A 23,292-nucleotide genomic window follows, 5' to 3' on the forward strand; every position below is an offset into this window, starting at 1 on the left:
ATTCAGGATTTATAGAATATGGAGTGTGACTATCTCCTCTGTAGTCTGCTGGGTCTTGTCTGAAACCTGCAGCTACAACTAACTGTTTTCTCACCGAGAATTACTATATATGACCCATTCCCTGTCCAGAACACCTCTACATGGTAGGGTAGCCACAATTTTTCTGCTAGTTGCACCTTAACGCTGGTCTAGAAGACAAACACCTAGGGTTGCCTGAGTCTGTGCAAGGGGTTTGTATTGCTAGAGGGGATTTTCTGTACTTCTTAAAGGATTCACAATATAAGTAAATCTTAGGAATAAACCATTTGATAAAACAATTGTCTTAATTTCAGTCTAGAAGCAACCTAAGGCCATTATAGTCTATTAGAATGATGATGTTGGGATGAATCACATTTATTTAATGGACAACCACACTCTTAAACAGGTCACAGGGTAACCTTATTGCTAAGCACAATGACAAGGGTAAGGTAGAGGGTACAGCGACAACTGTGCTGAAGCCCACATGTGTAGAGGAAGCCTTACACTCTGATAAAATACGTAGTCTAGGATTTAGTATTTGAAATAATCTGTATAACACTCACAGGCATTTTTGCATCAATGAAACCACAGAACCTGGCAAGTCATTATTCTGACCTTGCTACTTTGAAAAGCTTCCAAAGTTACTGATAGTAAAAGCACATCATCAAAGTTGTTTCCTACATAAATAAGGATTAGATACTATAGAAAAAATAGCAAATGTGAAGAATATGACTTTGGAATACCTTTATTAAAATTTTCTAGTTACATTAAATTTGTGATCTTGTTAATGTAATTAAAAATGTAGACGGAAACATGTCAGGAGCATAAAACAAAGTCAAATCAAGGAGATCTTGTAAACCGTGTAAATAATATTGTGTTGTCAGATATATTTTAATCACAGACTAGTAACACCACTTTCTGATACTACCCTCAACAGGAGAGAGGGAGGAATAAGCTAAATATTTTTGTGTGATTTTACATACACAGAGACGTGGGCCTGCCTCCTGGTTGACAGAGCCTTCACTCAGCAGATAAGAAATACGGGATTGAATCCTCTTCCTCTAAGGAGGGGGTTTTTTTGTCTGTGGTTGACTACTATAGAAAACTGGGTGGCAGTAATGGGCCTTGATTAAAAAAAACCATTAATTCTTCATTTGGGATATTTGTGGCACTGGAACAGGTCAGTGCTGTTGAGTAGTTTATTTTTAAACCTCAAAAAGAGGCATATTAGAGTTAGGACTCTGCCTGCAAAGGTCTGAGCAGCAACATAATGCAAAATACCAATGCTAGGGAGCCCAGGCACCCACCAAACTAGAGGTTTTAGATTCCACTTTATGATTTAGGCAATTCAATCTTCCTCAGGCTTGCCTTTGATACCTGATTTTTCCTTTTAATCTCAACCATCTTCTTTTAACTTGTCTCTGCTTCTTTCTTCTCAGAGTGGGGAGACATCACATTCTGAGTAAAAACTGATTACATGGTACTGTCTTTGACTGTGTGCAATCATCTTACAGAGCAAGGACAAGATAATTTAGAGATTTTTGGGTTTTTTTATGAGGTACACTTCCTTCTGCTATCCCTCTTTTTTCACAATATCACTTTTCACAGACACATAATATGGTACTTCATACACCATGGGCAAATTGTTCCTAAAATGAAACAACATGATCTCCACTCGACCAAGAAGAGAAAATAAGATTGATGTACTTTAACTGAATTACATGAAAGAAGGTCAGAATGCAGCTTTGATGCTTTTTTGTCATATTAATATGAAAGGTAAATCTTAATGTGACTACTGGGAAATCTGACAATGTTTCAACAACTGTTCAAACTCTTGGAATCTCAACTCCCAAGGGTAAATGCATACACTGAGTCTTCCCAAACTACTTCTTAATATTAGGGGCTGGATATTGGATACTTGGAGTAATATAGCTGTAAAAGAGCAATGACTACATTTGCATATCTAATAGTCTGTCCTGAATATCTTTAAATTTCTACATATTGCAAAAGGAAAAACAGTCTGAAGGTATGCTTTCAGATCAGACAATACTAGGAAGCTGTATTGCTTTTTCTGATGGTTTATTTTTTTAATCTCATGGAAATTTTTAAGTCTTATCAAGTTGTTTCTGTGTACTGTGAATTAACAGCTGCATGGAAATGAAGACATTACAGTAAGTCTGTGAAGGAAACAGGACAGTACACTCAGGAACAACTTGAAATTATGGAGGATTAGGGCACAGTGGTAACAGCTGAGCCACAAACAATGCAAATAATGCCTCTGTTCTTGCACTTTTATTAATGCTGCCATTGTAAGCAAGATGACATGCCAGTGGTGAATTAAAAAGACCTGAAGGTATCTCTAATTTACATCACATGATAAAACATCAAAAAAACTGAAACTACAGATGGAAGATAGTACTCATGCCGTTTCCCTTACTGTGGTAGCAGTAGTAAAAGAAAGTGCTATTTATGAACTCTTATATTGGTGTTTTAAGACATCAAAACATACTCGTGTGCTCCAAGAAGTATATTTCTCTACTATGAAACAGAAATAATTAGAGGAATATGAGTGATTCATTTGGAAATATGTGTTTCAATGACAACAGGTGGTTCCTCTATAGTCTAGACTGGTTAAACAGTAAGGTTGACTTTGTCAGAATTTCTTTAGTAAAGGGAATTCTGGCAAAATCAAAGGATCAAACGTTTTGTAGTCATACAGACGAGCATGCTTTCCCCTGGATAAATACTGAAAAGTAAGAAGCAGTACTGAACAGGAAGACAAACCTTTTTGTTTTCTTTATATATCCCCAAACTTTTTTTTGCAATTCTGATCCTGAATATGTGGAGCTTCTTAGGAAGAAAAAGTACTTGTGCTAGTGCAACTCCTTTATTCGTATGTAAATATATAATCCAATTAGAATAAATCCTTGAAGTTTACTTGAAATCTAGCTGTCAGAAAAACAAGAGCTATGTACTTTTCTTTTTTTTTTAAATGAATACTGGTGTTAGTAAAAGGAAATGACCTGAAACTTTTTCTTCCTTCCTTTTTTGTTTTCCTATCATTGTAAGAAAAAAAATATTAAGTGATAATATGAAGGTACTCAACTACATTAGCTATTACTTCTAAAAATTCACAATCTCTACTGTCATTATTTTATAACTGTTTTGCACATATCCATTTTCAACATATATATTTGAGATAGCATCTATATGTATGTTATTGTACTATACTGCATTTTTCCCCTGGATAATATTTATATTCCATATTTGAAAGACTTGCGTCCCTTATACAGTCACCAATATTTGACTATGAAATGAAATTGAACCTCTCATCTGTGATAATAAAAACCCTAAAGATAAAATCACAAATATTTTATTACTCTGTGTATGTTACTTTGAAAACTTCAGAAGATATTATTTTAAGATATTAGAAAATATCATATATATCTTTTCAACATTTACTTGTATTTTGACATTCAAAAAGATGCTTTTGGCACAAGAGCTTTCGGAATAACCTGATAGTTGTCCTCTTCACTGTTTGCATTTAAAAAGGATACACACAATGGTACTTATCAGGTTTGCTGTGAATTATAATTTTGCACCCATCACTAATCACCAAACCTGCAGCTCCCCATAGAATGGAAGTTTAGAGATTGAATTGCTACTGCAATCTTTGGTGGTTTCTATATTTTAATATGACACTCTATTATAGTTAATTCCTCATGTTGAAGTCATTAGAAATTTATGTGAAGTAGCATACTTATATCTCTGTTGCTGAACAGCAATTATTTCAAACAGTTTGGGTTGTTATTAAGTGAAGGCAATTTTTAAACGGTTTTAATTTTGTATGTGCTAAAGTCTATATGTCTGTTCAGCTTTTTTTTGCCTTCCTATTCCTTAAGCTTTTTTTTTTCCTCTGTGCTTCATTTTCTTAAAGTGACTGACAAGAAGTAGACCTGGCTTTTCATTGCAAGTTCATGAACACAGTTAATTCAAAGATTTATTGTCTTGAGAAATAGGTAAAGGGTGACATTCCAAGTTTCTTTTATGTAAGAAGTCTGTAATTTCAGCCACGTGCCTCTCCTCCCTCACTCACCTTGTGCTGCTCTTGAGTTCTGCACTAGGAATCTAATTTGTAGGAACCAGGGTTTGGACAGTACAGGAGTAGTGGGACCTGAAATACTTAGCGGTCTGCAAACAATGCCAAATCTATAACTTCAAACTCACTCAGGAGTTTATAAAAGGCTGCTGTGTTTGTAGCAATCAAGCACTGCTTAGTTAGACTGCACTGAAGGTTTTATATCTGCAACTGGTAAATTCCCCTAAAGTAAACTGCAAATTCATAGGGCATTAAACTGGCTTTTTTTTTCTACCACTGATTTAATTGAAAAAAATAAGTTTTTACTTGGTTTGCTTGAGCTTCAGTGAGTCACATCTGTCCTAAATTTTCATAAATACTATAAGGCACAAATGTCATTTCTCTTCTGTAGGTACTCAGGGCTGCTTAATAGAACTGCTCCCCCAATCTGAGTTTTAGTCCTAATGGAAAAGGAGCAGAGTAACTCCAAAGTGTCATGTAAAGGGGAATGTTAGGTAATAGTACCCACAAACCTGTGATATTTGATCATGTAGAACAATGTAAGCAGAACGCCTTGGCTGCATCACTCACTTGTAAGCAACAGATACATCAATCAGCCTCATGACAGGCTAAGTTCTAACTTTGTCACTTTATCTGCCCCTGCCTACAACTTCTTTGGAACACACTGGGGCACATCAGCATTTCTCACAGACAAGTAATTTGTATAACTGATTGACTTGTGTAGTAGCAATTGTTACTTTTAAAGAAGATGGTATTTAAATAGTCTTTTGTAATTGGATGGGAATCTTGAAGAAGATGCTGGATTTCAACTATTTTTCCGGTCCCAAAGTCTTGTAAACTTTTAAAGAGAAAAATTAAGAAACGGTCTTTATGGCAAAATAGACCCACTGTTGATTTCACCGTACCAAAATAAATACATTTCCTGATTTAAAAACAAACAAACAAACATAATAAAACCCAAATTAACAAATGCTTAAATTTTAATTTGATAGAATGATTGAACTAAGCATGTTTATTTAATTACAATGCAATCTTTTACTTTGTAATCCTCTAGCCATGTATATGCATGTGTTTTTGTCAGAAAACTGAAGTCTTGATTTTTCACTGCTGTTGCGCTGAATTGAACTTCAATTCAGAAGATTGAAATATGCCAGCTTGCTTAGAAAAACCATAGCTTGCCTTATTTTTTTTTTTTCTGAAATCTGTAATTTTAACCAAATTATGTTATGTAAAGTGTAAGTGACTTTGGAACCCTGGTTATTCTTATTTTTTGATTTTCTTATTTTTCCATTTTCTTATTTTTCTAAGAAATTCTTAAAATTTCTAATGGCTTATATAATTTTTGCTACATCGACATCTTTCCTTCAGTTCCCTAATTATGAGCAACTTCTTTCCCATCACTGTATTTTGTCTCCAAGCACAGACTTTGAGGCTAGTGGTTTCTCTCCTGGAATGTTAGCTGGCAGAAAATTGCATTATCTCCTTCAGTCTCCACTTCTGCTCTGTTTCTCCATTTATGCTGATTGTGCACAATTTTCTGTTTCTGCTTGTTTTGCTTCATCTCACCCTGTCTATTTGCACAGCTCAGATTCTTCAGTAGCTTTGATGACCTTTTAATCATTGTGTAATCGAGGTGGTTAGGCAGTGTTTCTGAGAGCAAGTGGGTAACAGTGAGTGGAGGGTAATGACTGCTGTTTGCTGAGTTCATAGCATGTCAAGCATGACTATATTGTCAGTATGATCAGATTCATTGTGGTACAGATATTATTGAAAACACCTCATGAATAGTCATTCCCTTAACTATACTCTTGGCCTCATTTCTTTGCTGCTTTGTTCCTGCTTAAATAATAAGTGACCTCTCCAGTTATCCTTACTGTGTTGAAACACTACTGCTTTTTGGAAGTCTTATGCTGTGAGACAACCTGAGATGTCTTCGGCCAGGTCGAGGTTCTCCAAACCACAGTTTGGAAGTGATTGACGCGAAGTTAACTTCCATCTTCCTTCAAAGTACAATTCATACAGTCTGTCCAACTGAGGTGTTCGTGGACAACCATGTATAAACAGGTACTTTATCACTATCCATCGTTGCATTGGTCTATGTTAGCTGTTTATCCACTGTCAGTCAGTGTAATACCTGTGACATCCTGAACATCAGATCCCTAATGGTTCTGAGAGAGTAGTCATATGCATTAGGAGTGCGCAAGATACTCGTGCATCTGCATTGATCTGCAGCCAGATTTCAACTTCCTGACTTGATTTTGTCGCTGAAACACTGTCATTTTTTTAACAGCTTTGTTGTAATGCAGAATTGGTTGAGTTTTTTTTTAATTTCTTTAGTACACAAATACAAATAATTGGCTGTCTGATTGTCATGGCTTGGAAGAAAAAGGGAATAAAAAAGAAAAAAAATTCCCGTCTATAGTGGACAGTGGGGGAAAAAAAAATGAAAGAAATAATTACTACAAAATAATAGATTATGTTTCAAATTATAAGTTTCCTGATTGGTATCAGTTTTCATATTTTTAATTGCAATAATTAAAATACTTTTTATACTTATATAAAGACTATTACATCATTTAATAGCAATATTTGGTTTTAAAAGACATGGTTCTGAGTTTAAGTTTCATGTGTAAACATTGCAAGAATGAAATTATTTGAAAAACTTTCTTTAGCACACATTACAAAGTATGAAAAAACCAAAAGATTTTATAGCAGAAATTATTTTCTAGTTTCAAATTCACACTGTACTTTGAGCAAAATTTTAATTTCAAATTAAAGGGGAAAAATTAAGCAGCAGGTAATATTAAGAGATGTAGGACTTATGTATCGTGTTATATATTTGACCTTTATTATCTTATTTTGAACTACTACTTAAATACGATCTTTGAAAGAATTTAAACAAATTATATGGAAACTTATGTCAGAAACATTCTTATACTATATGAACAAATTTTATCTCCTGAGGCATGTTCTGTGACATGCCTTTTGAATCATTTATCACAATGATAATTTCTGGATTATTAAAAAGAACAATTGTCTCAGGGTCATTATAATTTGGTGTCAGTTTAAGCACATTTTAAGACTAAAAAAATGAATTAGTGTCTTCAAATATAAATTAAAGCTAACTGGACATTCAATATCAAACATCCACTGGACATTCAAAGTATTGGTTGTGACAGATAGTTTGTGGCACAGATTCTTAGCTCATGTAGATTTATGAGAATCCATTAACATCAGCATAGTGACATTGGTTTATGTTGTCTTTAAAATATTTTTCTTCTTTTGCGTAGTCTGACTCTGTTGCAAATGTATTGAGACGTCTGTTCATCACAACAGTAAATTAAGTAAAGGGAATCATGTTTACGTGTTTCATTTCTGTGACAATTATAATGTTTTCACTTCCCAGAAGTGCCCACTAAATTACAAAAATATTTCTCCTGAGCACAATAAAGAATAAATTTTACTCAGGGAGACCTTATATTCAGCTGCATACTAAGTATCAATTAAACCTCAAATACCAATCTGTAAGGAGGTTCTGAAATGAGGAATTAGGCATATGAAATGACAAGGTGAACAGAAGAACCTCTTTGATTCAGTGTTGGTAGGATTTATACACTACCCAAGTTCCTCTGATGCGTGGTATTCTCGTTGGTTTGAAGACTGATCAGCACTTTCCCACAGTGCAACAAAACCCTTTGCTCTGCTTCCTGCCCCATGAATAACGCAGCCTTTGTTTGCCAAAGCAGCAGATCGCAACACTTCTGAGCTTTTTAACCTTTATTAATGCTGGTGATTAGCTTTGCAATTCATGCCATGTGGATCGTGGATGCTATTTATAGATCCCTATGAGGGAAGGAAAAAAAATCTGTAAGGAAAGGTTAAAATAATTAATTAATTAATTAATCTGTTTAATTCCTCCTGAAAAAGCCAAACTGTCCAGTTTTTAATGTGCATGAAAGCTTTCAAAACATGTTGAGCATTTGGAGCCACAATGTCTCACATCTCTGTGTATGGATATACTGCTGTGAGCGTGAGAGAGAAGCTGTTCTGTGGTGCACAGGTGATCCAGCTCCTGGACTCCATTCTACCATTCAGATCTGGAACAGGACACCCAGTTAGGATTTCCATATCAGCGAAAATATTTTCTGCAGATGTTTAGTGAATGAAGAATATGAACAGTAGCCAACTAATCTTCAATGAACAGGAGTAATTTCTTTGTGACAACAAAATATGTTGTTCTCATTCTTTGTAAAAGACATTCTCAAAGACAAAACAGAAACAAACAATTTAAAAAAATTAGGGAAAATTTCTCTTCAGCAGCTCTCTTACTTCTCCTTGATTTTTCTATAACCTGTAAATTAATTCCACAAGAATGAAGAGAAACCAGTTCTTTGTAAATCATGAGGCTTTAAAACAGGTGTTTTGGGGAGTCATACAATTTTTTTGGCAAAGCAGCATCTCACAGAGGCATGGTGAGGGCTATATGCCTCTAGCCATGTTCTATTCCATAGTCATTATCAACATATATTTGTTGAATGCAAATCTCTGTCAAGTCGGGCGGTAGAACTATTGTACCCAAGAGAAGGAACAGAAAATTAAGATAGGCAGACCAAGCAGGATGAAGGTGTTTTACAAACTATTAGCTGAGGTTGTACCTTTTCCATTTTTAAAACCAGAATGTCTTCTATGAAAAGAAAAATAATGATATTTAATATATTGTTATGCTAAGTTTATCAACTTCTTTCTCTGTGCAGTTTCAAGTGATCTGTGAGCCAAATTGGGATATCTGTATTTCCTGAATTACTTCTTCAGAAATCCCAGAAGTACTTCAAGTTGAGAGACTATGGTAGGGAGGTACAGCTGTTGAACTCTATCAGTCCCAAAGCCATGCCTCTGTGGAACAGTGTAGCTCCATTATGTAATGCATACAAAACCTATGGATGTTTGTATCTGAGCCAGGAACATTAAATATTATGCCAGACTTGAAGTAGTATTTCTAGCTTTCTACAGTAACAAAATAGACAGGAATATATATTAATCTAATTTTATCTTTCTTCATCTGACAAAGACCGAAACAAGAACACAAAATAACTTCTCTTTCTTCTTGGAAGAAATCCCAGCTGAAAATAGCTCTACAGAGGAGAGGCTGGCTTAAACCAAATCCACTGAGAGGCAAGGATTTCTTATATTTCTCTTGCATTTCACTGAAGCCGAGACCAAAGAAAGAAATATTAAAGGTTATGTTTTATTCTGCTACAGTGGCATTTCTTAGCTTAGGAGAACATGAGTAAAGGTGGCCTGTTGAGATTTGACATGACAACCAATGTCATCTTGTTGAGGTACAGCTTATAGAACAGATGTCCATTTATAGCACAGTACAAAATCTTTAATGCTTTTTTCAAAGGATTTTTTTTTCAGAGACAAAAACCTACCATACTTTATGCCTGCAACTACTGCTGCACAGTGCCTTCTTCCCCTCCCCCCCCCCCCCCCCCCCCCCCAGTGTGATTATTCTCTGGGAAGTCACAAATGAATAATAATATGTAATTTTCTTTCAAGTTAATAGAACAACAAAGAAATCCCAGACCTCTGGCTTTATTATTAATGATTGTGGATTTCACAAAAGGTAATAATTAGTTCCAAGAAGGACAATTTTTTTTTCCTCAAGACTGCCAAGTCACTTCTTCACAATCTAAGTGCTTGCATGGTTTTTAGAGAAATAATATATAATTTAATTAAATAAATATTTAATTGACCTAAGTAAAAAAGCTTGACTTACGCTTGGGAACAGAATAGTCTTAAATGCTTAAATACTTGCAAAGTTTTCATTTCTTCTATTCAGTCTATTTTATAACAGCACAAATATAACTTTTTTTATTCAGGTTTAACTGAGTAGTTTTAAACTTAGAGACATTCCAACAAGCACTAAACAGTTCTGAAGTTTGGTAAATTTCTTTATTTCTTCTATTTTTGATAGAGTAATTAAAAAAGTAATGTCTCATATGTTAACCTCCTTAACCCTATTTAAGAATTTGCCTATGCTTCATTGGCTTTAATTTGAAAAAAATGTGTATAAATCCTAATATCTGCTTACCTATATTTCTGAATCATGGTCAAGATGGTAGGATAACCACAGGTAAAATCTATGAATCCTTGTACATAGATTTTACTTGTTTTTCATATTGCAAGGACAATGTACCCTTTACTCCATACAGTTGGAGTCTACCACATTCTTCCTGGTTAATTGTTCGTCATGGGATTAAATAGAAAAAGGTGTGAATTAATAATGCCAAGCACATACATTATCAGAAAGACTTCAAATTCCAATTGACTAAATGGTATGTAGCTGGGAGTTTTATGCCTTAGAAAATATTCTCCATTGTAATATTTCAGCTTCCTAGCTAGAAGTGACTGTGGTTTCAGGTAACTAGGAAAGCTGAAGATGTACCTTTTGAAGTGGAAAGGTATGGACAGCACTTATTCCGTTAAGTAGTAATAGACCTATCTGCCATTAAATTGTGGAACAACTAGGATAAAAAATCAGATACAAATGGAATAGATTTATCACTTGGGCAGTAAATCTTAGCTTGAAAAGCACATACTGAAATCTAAAAGTACCCGTTTTAAATCTTTTTAAAATGGAACATTCCCATTGTGTTAGTCATATAAATATCTCAGTATAAAACTTCAGGTTATCACTAGCTGTTTGCTGCTGCAGCATCCATATACTTTCTAAAAATACTTGATTGTTAAAGATTACATATCACTTTTCAGAAATATTATTGGTATCACTGCTTTCCAGAGAGAGTTCAAATTACATCATAGATTTGCATTAGCTTATATCATTCATAAAATCCATTGAATGACACACATACTGTCTAGAAATCGATCCTCTTACTAATATTAATTCCTAGAACACAATACTTATTAAAATACATATACTTAGTGGTGTCACGATCCTGTGTTATATTGTAAGGCCTACATCATTAGACTGCAGAAAGCTCTGCACAACTAATAAAAAAGACCTTGAAACTGTCTTTAATCTCATTTTAAAAATGGAGGAATTAGAAAATGAAAAGTTTTTAAGTACCTATAGCCCATCTTTGCAGTCAAGAAAAATGTCCCTGTTCACAGAATCACAGAATGATTTAAGTCAGAAATAATGTTAAAGATCATCTAGTTTGAAGCCCCCCAGTTACAGCCAGGGACACCTTCCACTAGACCAAGTTCAATGCCCCATTCTACCTGGCTTTGAATGCTTCCAGGGATGGGGCGTCCACAACTTCTCTTAAATGGAATAAAAATTACGCTAAAAATGGGAGGTGAACAGGCACAGCCAGGTAACAAAACTGACACTTGAGCCATTTCTGCAGTCTTCACAACTCTTCACTTTGACTCCACACTCAGATTTCTTTTTCTTAGGTTTTTCATTACAGGTAAAATATTAAAAACTTTTATTCCATACTTAGGAAGATGCTTTCTTACTTTCAGGTGATGTAAGCATCAGGAGCAGCAGCAGCTGCTAAACAAACTTTTTTTTGTGAACAACAGAGCAAACAGTCTCATGAAATCTGCATGAGGTGTCAGTGCATGACTTTATGGTTACCTTGGGGCTGCAGCAATTAAAATGTAGTATTTACTTAAAAAGGAAAATGTCAGGCTCTTTCAATTCTCAGAACTATGAGCTGATTTTGTGTTTTAACTACTCCTTTTTGCTATGGGACCATCTGCAAGCTGAATACTATTAAATTGAATATAATAATAAAATTATATTGCTCAATTTATTGGGTAGGCTTTCTAAAGACTCCAACAAGTTGATGAGGACGTCTTTAGAGAATCTGGGTGTACAAGTCAGAATTATATGATCAACATGCTTGGAAAGGTATCTTATTCAAAGCTGAGATCTTTCTCTGTATTAATTTGTTATAAAACCCTCAGCTGTTGAAAAATCTGGACTTGCAGCGCAGAAGGGAACGTTCTGGTGCTTGTGTCTTCTTTCTATTGTACCTCTTTCTCTTTCCAAGAATGAAGGTTCTGAATGAAGACTGGAAGATGTCTAGTTCTTGATCAAGTAGAAGTAGAATAGGAGACCTTTGTTAATAGTTAGCTAATTAATATTTGACTCATCTTGCTCCGAAAACAAGGCACTTTAAAGACACATGAAAACAATAGAAATACTGAATGTCCTCCTCCTTTCTCCAACTCTACTCTGTAGTGCCGTGACATTTCAGGAAATAACTTGGGCTTCAACCTCTTTTAGACCAGTATTTAAAGACTTTAAACTAAAAAAATCAAACCCAAGTGTGTACACAATAGTTTCTCAAGTTTTCTAGCTTGGGAGATTGTTATAAATTTAAAGATACTATCTACTTTGCAAAAGATTTTAACAAGCTCATGAAAAAAGAAAGCAGCAAAATAAAATAGCAACTTAATCTAGCCATGATTCTGGTAATTGAGAATTCATCTGGGACATTGAACCTAGAAGCTTTAGAACTTGATTTAAAAAAGGGAAACATGGATCTGGTATATGCCTATTAGAGCTGATTCTTCTGAGATGAATGCTTCTTGAGATCTGGTCAGAAATTCTCTTTTTTAGAAGGTATTCTTTTACAAAATCTTCACTAAATGAACATAACGCAGCAAGAACTTCAGCTGCATTTAAAAGGTTTGAACTCAAAAAATTCCAAACTGCTTTAAATTTAAGTTAATGCACACACACATGCAGTACGCACAAACAAAAAAATAATGAACAATCTGCTGAGACAGGTTGCTTACTCTGATGTATTTTCACTGTGCATTTCAGACATGACATATATTTACAATGTAATTTCTCATGACAATCTTTAGTTTTATCTGTGACCTACTGTGCCATTATTGGTTTTAGTAAGTCTTTCTGTTTATTTCACATTCTCAGATAAGTAGCTGCACAGACTAAGAACTTAGAGACATACTTCATTACACTAAAATGGGTATTCAACACAGTAAAATACTATGGATTATAAAAATTTTCCAGTGTTTGATATATTTATAGATGAAAAGAAAATATATAAGCAGAGATATAGAAGGATATATAGACCTAAGATTTGTTCAATGAAATTTAATTTTTGAGCCAGAACACTTGCATAAAGACCTGAAATCTCAGCGAGATTCTTAGTGATTGGATGATATCTACAAGGCTGTAAAATGAGTCAGATAAAGCAAGGACCTGAATTTATCTTTCTCTCACCTGAGTGTTGGATCATATTGGGATACCTGCTATGCTGTCTTCCTCAGAAAATGTGTTATTAAAATTACATGTTTCCATTAAAAAGCTTTTGCCTAATAGAACATAATGTCTGGCTTTACTAACTGCTACTAACAAAGCAATTTAAAGTTAACCAGAAAAAAAAAAAAACTAAATAGAAATGTTCAAAATATCTTATTCTACTCATTCTAATTAGAGGAACAACAAAATGTCTTAAACAAAAATAAAATTTTGTTTTTAAAAATAAATATCTCTTGCAACTTATTTTTTCTTCTTTAATTGCTTAATGAAAGAAATAACTATTGTTCATCTGTTACCTACATCCTGTCTACATCATCTCTCCTATTTAATAACATGTAAGGTCCCTTCTATACTATTATTTTGCTTTCCTGTGAGGCAATGAAATGTCTCTTTTTTTTACATGATATAGAGATGACTTCTTTGTACCCTGGAGACAAGTAGAAGAGGAATGATTTCAGTCTGCTGTGTGGGGAGGCACCTGAAAAAGTTGTCCCGTGTGATGGGCCCAGAGGCTGAAATTACTACCTAGCTTTGATATTCTTTTTCTGAAAAAGAGGAAACAGCTGCCAATTTCGCTTATTTCTGCAAATAAGGGAGTCAGGAATTCTATTCAAAAGAAAAAGCACGGGAGGAGACAAAAGTCCAAGCCAGTGCAAAACTACATTTCTCATGAGGATGGCTTCAGGTCTTTGAAACTCTTCTGGGATTATTGTAGACCTAGGAGAATACAGCTTATGTGGAAAGCAGATTCATATCTAATATGGGGAAGAAGAAAGTATATCAAACTTGAATAGCAGGAAAGGATCTCATCACAATATTTTTTCATAGCTGTCCATTTTGCAAAGTATTTCTGTGTAAGTAATGTGGGATAATTCAGCCCTCAGTGTACACTGTAGTATAAGTGCCTTTAACACAAAAGTGTATTTTCAAATGGAAAGATTTTGAAGCAATATATGTTATGATTTTTTTTCCTTTCTTTTTTGTTTTCTTTTTGCAATATCAGAAGTAAATGCTCTCTACTTCTCATATTTTTTTTAATTAATTAACTAGCTGATGGGCTATGGCCACTTCCACAGCTCATTGAGGAGCCTAATACTAATATTACTAATACTAATACATGTAGCTTTATCACTTTACCCAAATGCTATATAGCTTCTACTGTATAAATAAACAGCAAATTATTAATGACAAAAAGCCTCTATGTCTTCTTACCAGTGGGTTTTTTAGGGGAAGGAAGGGATTGGATTAGAAATGTTTTATGTGTGTTAAACACAGAAGAGTGTAAAAAAAGAAAAAAAAAAAAACAGATGGACTGGTGAGTCCAGTGTGTGAAAGCACTCTTGCAATCAAGCAAATGGAATCAAACAGTTGGATGAAAAGCACTTTTGTTTACACGACCAGAAAAATAGTGATGAAAATACAAAGAAAGATTTTTTTATTATGGGGCAGATTTCTGGAGAAAATGTAAACAAAGCAAGATGATAGGGGCTGGACCTCATAACATGTGGGCAGGGACCAAGGGAGCTCCCTTTGTTTAGATGGAAGAAGATCCCCAAAAAAGGGGATCTAATTGTAGTCTTCAAGTATTTAATGGAAGGTTACAGAAAAAAATGGAGCCAGACTCTTTGCAGGTACTCAGTAAAGAGATTAGATGCTTTGGGCACAATTTTTGGTGAGGTAAATTCTGATTGCATAGAATGAAAAAAAAAAATTATAACGAGAACTTCCTGGACAGCCTACAGAGCCTTTATCTTTGGAAATAATCAAAACTCGAGTGGAAATGGTCCTAAGCAAGATACAACTTTGAAGTCAGCGTTCCTTTGAACAGAAGGCCACTTAGGGTATAGATGACCTCCAGAGGTCTCTTCTATCCTAAATTATCCTATGATTCTATAAAATAAGAAATGTATAGTTCTGTGGATTTGTTTTTTCTTTTGTTTGTTTTGTTTATTTGTGTATTTCTTATCTTAAACAAAGCTATTCACACCCAGTCTGAGAAAACAGAGATTTGAAGATTGAGAAAGAATAAAAAGTTAAAGTAGGTATCAATTTTCCCTAGGATGACTAATTTGGTGGGGATGTATTTGTATGAGGTTGTTACTTGCATTTAAGCTATGTGTGGGTTTGAGCTTCCTGAACTTGTGGGAAAAGGGTACCTGGTGAGATGCTTGTGTCTGAGTAGCTGTGACTGAGCCCACGGAGACCATCTATATTTCCTGACTGAAGTTTAATGAAACTTTGCCACTTTAATAATACTTTGCCACTAATAGGACCATTAAGTTTGAATGGCTCTTTTCAGGATATGGAGTTGCTGGAGCTGTAGAATGAAAATTCCCCCATGGAAAAGTGAAAATGGGAAGAGACTCCATTACCTATTTGGAAAGCTCAAAAGACTATGATACAATAGTCAGTGGAGGTACCTAGAAGGACTATCTGGTCTAAAGCACAAAGCACAAAGAGCTGAGACCAGTGTTCATATGGGCGATGAGAACACTGAGACTGTAATCAACAGTGTTTTCCCTAGTCTGTAACTTCTTTCAGAAATAAAGTGTAATTTTGTGTTTCTTTATTTCACAGTCAATTTCTTCAGAATGGTCTTGTCTGAAGGGAGCATGTTAAGGCACTGGAACTTTGGAAATGGTACAGATCTTAACAGTCCACTGCTCTAAAGAGTGTAGATACGTTACACATGCACGCAGAGGGCAACAGACATTTACACATGTGTGTAATATATATATGTGCATATGAAGTATATATATATATATACATCTATATAGTGTACAATGCTGAAAAAACTGAGGTGTAAGAACAATCCTCAGCCCATTACTAGCCAAAGATGTCATAGAAGCACACTGTCCCATACTTTGGCAGACTAATTGTAGGATAAAATTTGTTCAGACTGAGACATAGTTCCTGGAAAAATATCAGAGTTCTCAGCTGCTGTAATTTGTTATTATTAGGAATGTCCATAGTGAATAGCAAGGCAATGAAGCTACTTTCTCAGTAATAAACCAATACACTAGTCAGCTAAAATTTTGTCATACTATTTTTGCATTTGGGATTAGACAGATCACACTGATGAAGTTTTCTTCAATTCACCCACAATTTTGCATATTTCTTTTCTTATTTCTGAAGTTTGGCCAATGTAATTCTTCACATATTTCTATAATTGATTCTCAAATCAGAAGTTTACTGATCACCACCACAGCATGTACATACATCTGTAAGATGATGTGTGAGAGGACTTGAAGGGCCAGAATATTCTATTGTGTCTATGGAGAAGAAAAGGGAAATCCTTAATCACCCTGAAGGTGACATGAACAGATGTCAAGATTGCAATAAAAAAGGAGGTTTCTGTGAAGCAAGTACATAGGTGAATATTAGAATTAGTGAAGACTTAATCTGTGGATCAAGAAAATATTGAAATGCACAATTTCAGTCACATGAAGAGAATTCAGAAACTACTTGAAGGGACAGTTCCATCGTTATAACCCAGAAGGTTATAACAGAGGCAGTGGTCATTGCTCACCCTGGAGTGCCACCCAGATCTGTGTTTCTTTTCTGTTAAACAAGGAAGATTGATGTGCAAAAGCATGCCCAGCTCACAGCACAATCTGAAATTCTTTTACAGCTCAGCACAGAGGTTAAGTTGGAGCATAGACCTGTATAAACCTGGGATTTTTCTGGCTCCAGACATTATATTGCAGTTATGAACTTACTTAACAACTTGCTTCATGATAGCAAGTGTAACTTTCTAATGATATATGAAATGTTCCTTAACTCAACACTCTTCAGCAAAAGAACGGTCTGAAAACAATCACCACTACTTGGAATAGTCTAACAGTGGTAAGCAGGAGGGCGAGAAACTCTTTCCTCATATAGCAATATACACCAGTCAGTCTGGGCCTAAACTACCTTGCTGTCTTTTTCAGCTGTACTCTGATGTGTGCATCATAAACCTCTTGGTCATACACCAACACAAAGTGAAAGAGCGCTCCTTACCCACAGTAATTATGATGATGCTGTATCAGCTAATCTGTTGGTAGGGACTCTACATTGATGACTCTGAAGTGACTGAATGGTAAAGTATGAATATTGCTTTTAAAATAGTCTTTCAATATCTTTTAATCACGCTATCTTTGTTGTGACCTCTTTTCCTTACTCTCGGCTTTTGATGTGTTTTTCCCTATTACCATTATGTTGGTTTGTCTTTGCAGAGAATTACATTTACTGAGTGTGCATAGATTTTCTTTTGACTCTGGTGTTATCAGTGAAAACATTATTATTCTCCTAATGTTCATGAAATGGTACAGGAGTTGTGAACTATAGATGTAGTTGGCTTGATTAAGAAAAGCCAAACAAAATTGGCAAAAAAAAAAGGAAGATTATGCTGGATGTATTCAACTCCGAAGTTTCATTCCAGGTTTCTTCATCTGGAGAGTTTATGCAAGGACTCTGCAGGAGTGGACCTGATGAGATTAATGGTATAATAAAGTAAGCAGTGAAACTTAACTAGAGAAGCGCTATCCCCAAGATGATTTTATGACACCCTGTTAGGCAGTGCAACGTGGTGTAGATCTCATATCACAGTTTTTTAACTCAACACATGATGTCATTAACTCAGGTAGAGAAGCTGCTGTTCTGATTTTAAGGAGTTTTGAACATGTGAAGCCATAGCTATAAAGTGACCTGAGAATAAAGAAGGAAATAAATTATTATTAGGGATCTCTCTTACATATGAGAAATAGTAGAGAAAGTAATAAAAAATACCCTCACTGTGGAGTCACAGAGATAGGCTTGGAGTAGCAAAAGAAGAAATAGGTTTGGATTATGACTACACACAGATGGAAGAGTGCGTCTGAGCTGCCTGAGCTGCCATTTCACTGTCAGCCTCTCTGAAGTAGTGGTACCAAAGGAGGCTTCAAGTCCACCTTTAGTTCTGATAGGAAATCTGAAGAAGAAAACTGATGTGCAGCCACGTGAGGAGTCCAGTGGAGGAGCAGAGAGTACAGGTTGAGAAATCAATATTTCCTTACAAAGTTCTTTTAGGCTGAAGCTGAAATTAAAAAGAAGAAAGGGAGCTCTGGCTCACTTTTTGAGAAGATCTGATCTTGTGCCCAGAGAAGGATCCAGGGTGAATTTTGATAGCTGTAGAAAAGCCCCTCCCACTCTTCCTTCCTGTTACTTTTAGATTCAGTAAAAAACATGACTTTCTGATTTTAGGGGGTAAAAACCATTTAGCAAAAGACTTGTAAAAATTATAGGCATCCCACTTCACCACAACAACAGCACTATTGGATGTGGCTTAAGATGTCTACTCTCAGAATCAAGGCATCCAGAAAAAGCTTAAATAAAATCCATCTATCTCAAATTTTTTCATGGGTGGCTCCTGCATCATTTATTTTCAGGGTAGATACCATTTCCATCATATGCCTTGTTGTCAAATATCCAAGCAGGGCAAACATAGTCATGTGATTGCAATTATTAAAACAGCTGATTCTCCTCTGATGTGAATGTTCCTAGGGAAGAAATTGTAATAAAGCAGCACCATATGGACAAGAGATGTTTGGATCAAACAGAAAAAAGAGAGTTACTAACAATAAGTGATAAGTGTAAGTTATTGTCCTGCTGGAAAGCAGATAGAAATTTACTCCTGTGTCTAAAGACGTTGAAGCTGCGGAACTTTCAGTACAAAAAAGATAATTGCTAACACAGAAGGAATAACAAGCCTCTCATTTCTCTAAACCTTTGCAAGCACAGGCTAAAAGCAGCAGCATTTCTGTGTTTTACATTTCAGGGGAGTTCTAATTTTTTCTTTATAAGAGCTTATAGAGCATATTACAGAACCCTAGACATTGAAAATCCAGTGATGAAATCAGCAGCAAGAAAAAAAAGGAGCTTGTTTCTTAATATTAATAAACAAAAATGCATTTTAGTTGTGTTACAGGAGCTGATGCCTTAGGGCAGCTGCCAATCAAGCCATATTTTATGTTTCTTATTACCTTGCTATTAAAAACAATCAAGGTTACTATGGAAACTGCAGTTTTATCACATGGTACTTTTTCAGTCTTTCAAGTCATAAACATGCTATTAAAGAAATATTTCTGAGTGCTGTATACTTTTGCATTTCTTAATATTTTGAAGGAAAATATTTTTAATTCACAGGCATACTGTGCCCATTAGGCATATTTTTATTTTGCTTTTAGGAATACACAATAAAGACTGTATTATTTAAAGTATAAGAGCTTATTCACTCCCCAAATCTTCAATTCTACAAAATAAAATGGAAAAAAACCTTACTGTTTATAGTCACGACAAACATATCATTGTTTCAGATCACAACATGCAAATTATTGCATTTTAAATATACTCCTACTTTTTCTTTCATTTAATTCACCTGCAGCGAGGTGGATAATAGTTTAAATTATTATGGTGTTTATGATTGCATATTTTAAAAGAATGTTAAATGTTTTATTGAAATTCATTATTGCTATATATTTAATTTTTATTTGGGATTATTCTCTTTTCAGGCATATAAAGCAAAAATTGGATTCTGTTTTTGGAAAATAACTTCTGTTCTTGATAATTACACTGTATAATTGCAAATATATGAAGTGTAGTTACAGCTTGATTATTTCAGATATATAAAGTGTACATAAAGGTACATAAACCTCATTAATGTCCAGGTTTGACAGTTATTTGGTAGAATGAGCCAAAATCGAAAGTTCTACTCCAACAGGGATAAGTAGTGGACACCCAGCAAAACAAATTAACAACTATCCTACAAAGGCAAGAGCAGGATTTCTCCTAGTTAGCTGACTCTCATATTTAGTCAAGAGAGTCTATCAGTTTAGAAACTGATGGAAGAAATTAAGCTTGTAAGCACATGTTTTTAAATCTGGATGTGGTATTTTATTTGAAATAGATTCCTCATCTGGATGTTTATTGAAGAAATAAAACATAATAAAATATTTTCTTTAGAACCAGTGTGTTTACTAATTTGCTGAAAGAGCGAGCAGGAGCTTTCAGAACTTAAATCTCAGATTCTTCCAATCACAGGAAACAAAAGTAACAAAAATAGCATGATTAAGAAGTGGGCTGTGCATACAGATGTGAGCTATGAAAGAAAAGAACATTTAAAGAAATACTAGCACAATAAATATATGAATAGTGAATTCTGGTCAAATTTTGCATTTCCATACTTTTTTAATTTTCAGGCATCCTGCCACTTTTTCCCCCATGAAGCTTACACTCTTATTCTCCAGCCTGCTGTATATAGTAATTTGTCCCATAGGACAGCATAGTCTTCTCATAAATACATCATTTATATTTCAGTAGGAATTGCATTTATTTCAATTGCAGTTTTATTATTAACAATAGTTATTTATTGGATGCCAATATTAAACAAAGGGCAGTAAAAATTGCAAAACATTAGTGATTCTATTTGAAGTCAATGTTTTACGCACTTGCTTTTATTTGTACACATCAAAGTTGTGGTGACTGAGTAATCATAGATAGTAATAAACTACAAACCCAAAACCTACAGCGTTGTGGAGTGAATGATCCTTTTACAGAGCTGAGAAGTGCTGAGATGGACTACACAGTCTGCCTTCGTTTCAAAGATATTAGTCCACTTAATAGGCACAGGAAACTACAGTGGATCATGCCCTTCTTTTGTCTTAGAGTCAGAATTGCTGGATAAAAATAAAATGAAGCAGGTTCAGGAGAAGTCCCCATTTCTAACTTATCACTTGTGAGGCAGACAAGGCCTATATAAGTTAGAGAAACCAGGGTTTTTTGCATAGATATTCTAGAGATGGCACTCTATGACGCTGAAAACTCATGTTTCTGACCATGAATTGCCATTGTTATCAAGCCTAAAGAAGACAGAAACCTGCACAAATTTGCTATTCCATATGCTTTTTGGGGAGCCCTGGTCTGATAGTGAGTTCCTCATTCTCCCTTGCTTGGAAGGCCCGGAACATTGCAAACAGGAAGTTCTAACAAAGGCAAACAGAAATATTTTTCATGGTACTCTAATTGCTGATTATTTTTATAATTTAGGCTGGCTGGTCAGCTTCGGGCAGTTTCTTGTTTACTGTGTAGGGTATAATCTGGTCCCTAACAGGAGATGGGTCCTCTACCTGAAGTCTACTTCTCACTGCCTTGCAGTAAGCGCAGAGCAGCAAATTGCAATCAGTCAAGAATATTTAGCTGAAGTGGTTTTTTTTTCCAAAGCACTATCTTTCTCTCTCATGCCTCACCTCTACACTCACTTAATATACTCTTTCTCCATTTTTATACTGTGCAGCTTTTTTACTAACATTGCAAAGATATTGTTTAAATGGGTTCAGCAAGCAGTTGTTTCCACGGGGTTACCTTTGTTCCCTTTGCTGACACCTTTTCTACACGAGCAGCAGACTGCATTGCTGCTGCCACTGCTTCAGTCTGAGAAACAATTTCACAGTGAGGATTTGCTTTTTTTTCTCTACAGCCTGCTTGACAGTGATGCATGAGGAGGCTACTGTGAGCAAGTGTTGGCCTCCTCCCTCTTGCTACTGACACAGCCATTACTTCTAGCTTTGTCACAGCTTGTAGAAGATCACACCAGAGCTGAGGATTTTGCTTTGGTGACCGCTGTTTCTCTCTGACACTCTACTCTAAGTGGAATCATTGAACCCTACTTTCCTATGGTAACATCATGCCTTTCTTTCAATTTTCTGGTAAATAACTATTCCGTCTTCTGCTTGGATGGTTACGTACATGAGGTCTAAATAAAGAGAAATGGAGGAAAGGCAGAAAAATAAGCATCTTACCCTGACAACCAGAGAACAGCCTGTTCCTCAGATGTCTTGTCTATCTTATGACAAGTAAGATGCTGCTTTAATTTGTGGTAGGAAATAGGTTTTTTGTCTGTTGAAAATAGTAATCAGAAGTCTTTGTGGCAGTATGGGCAAAGAGCTCTGAGGTTACAGTTGTTCATTTAAAGGTAACACTGAACCAGGAGAGGATTGCCAATTGAAATGCAGTCAATAAAATCAGGATGAAGAAAATAAACTCACCAAACTTAGGACTTGGAAAATGTCTGCTCTTGCTGGCTCTGCGTCGTGTTTCCTGTCTGACGTGGGCAAGTCACCCACTAAGAAATCAACTACAATAGTGACAGCTGATACTTCACCATATGGGGAATAAACTTGTAGCAGAAAATGCAGGATACAATGTACCTATAATTCATTACTAATAGAACATTTTATACATTTTTATCAATAAAAAGGTAAAATAAGTATTTTAGCAAAAAAAAAAAATCTTCTTTTATTACTTCTTTGTTTGTCCAGATCTCAATATTTCTCTCCCTTCTCTTTTTTTTGTCTATTCCTCCTCCTTTCTTATCTTTGATCTCTAGGCTCAAGGCCTCCTGATTACTCCTGGACTGGGAAGAAGTCTTCCTGTCTTTCACAAGTTAGTAAGAAAAAGAATGGATAATGAATATGAAAATGACATTTTTATAGAGAAAAAGATGAGAGAGCATTTACCATCCTCAACACACGGGAATTTTGCTTTGATTTGTAGTTTCCCACAGGTATTTGTATACCATATCTAAGCATATCAAGTGAGACATGTTTAACTTCAGACAGAAAATCTACATCACAGTTATGGAGATTCTGTGCAAAAAAGGTGGTGCAAGATGATAGATGAATAACAACTAAGTTCAGGTATCTGACTGCCTTAAGCTCCCTTAAAATCTGGCTGTGAGTTAAAGACACGTTTAGAGGTTAGGCAGACAGATACCACTATTTTGTATTTACTGCTTGTTTAGTCTTTGACTTTTGATAATGGACTTAACTAATAACTAAGTTATTTTATATTTAAGTACATCCAGGATCAAGATAAAATATATTGAATTGCATAA

The 23,292-nt window shown here is 35.1% G+C and overlaps 1 long non-coding RNA gene across 1 annotated transcript in view; it reads left to right on the top strand.

The window, feature by feature from the left end:
* The window catches only part of LOC116796955, a 43,955-nt gene that overhangs the window by 9,103 nt on the left and 11,560 nt on the right, over positions 1-23,292 (top strand). Inside the window, exon 2 of the long non-coding RNA XR_004360546.1 lies at positions 22,786-22,841. This is a non-coding gene — a long non-coding RNA (uncharacterized LOC116796955). The remainder of the gene's footprint in view (positions 1-22,785; positions 22,842-23,292) is intronic.

The sequence above is a fragment of the Chiroxiphia lanceolata genome, chromosome 1 (assembly GCF_009829145.1).
Source record: "Chiroxiphia lanceolata isolate bChiLan1 chromosome 1, bChiLan1.pri, whole genome shotgun sequence".
Classification (NCBI taxonomy): Eukaryota; Metazoa; Chordata; class Aves; order Passeriformes; family Pipridae; genus Chiroxiphia; species Chiroxiphia lanceolata.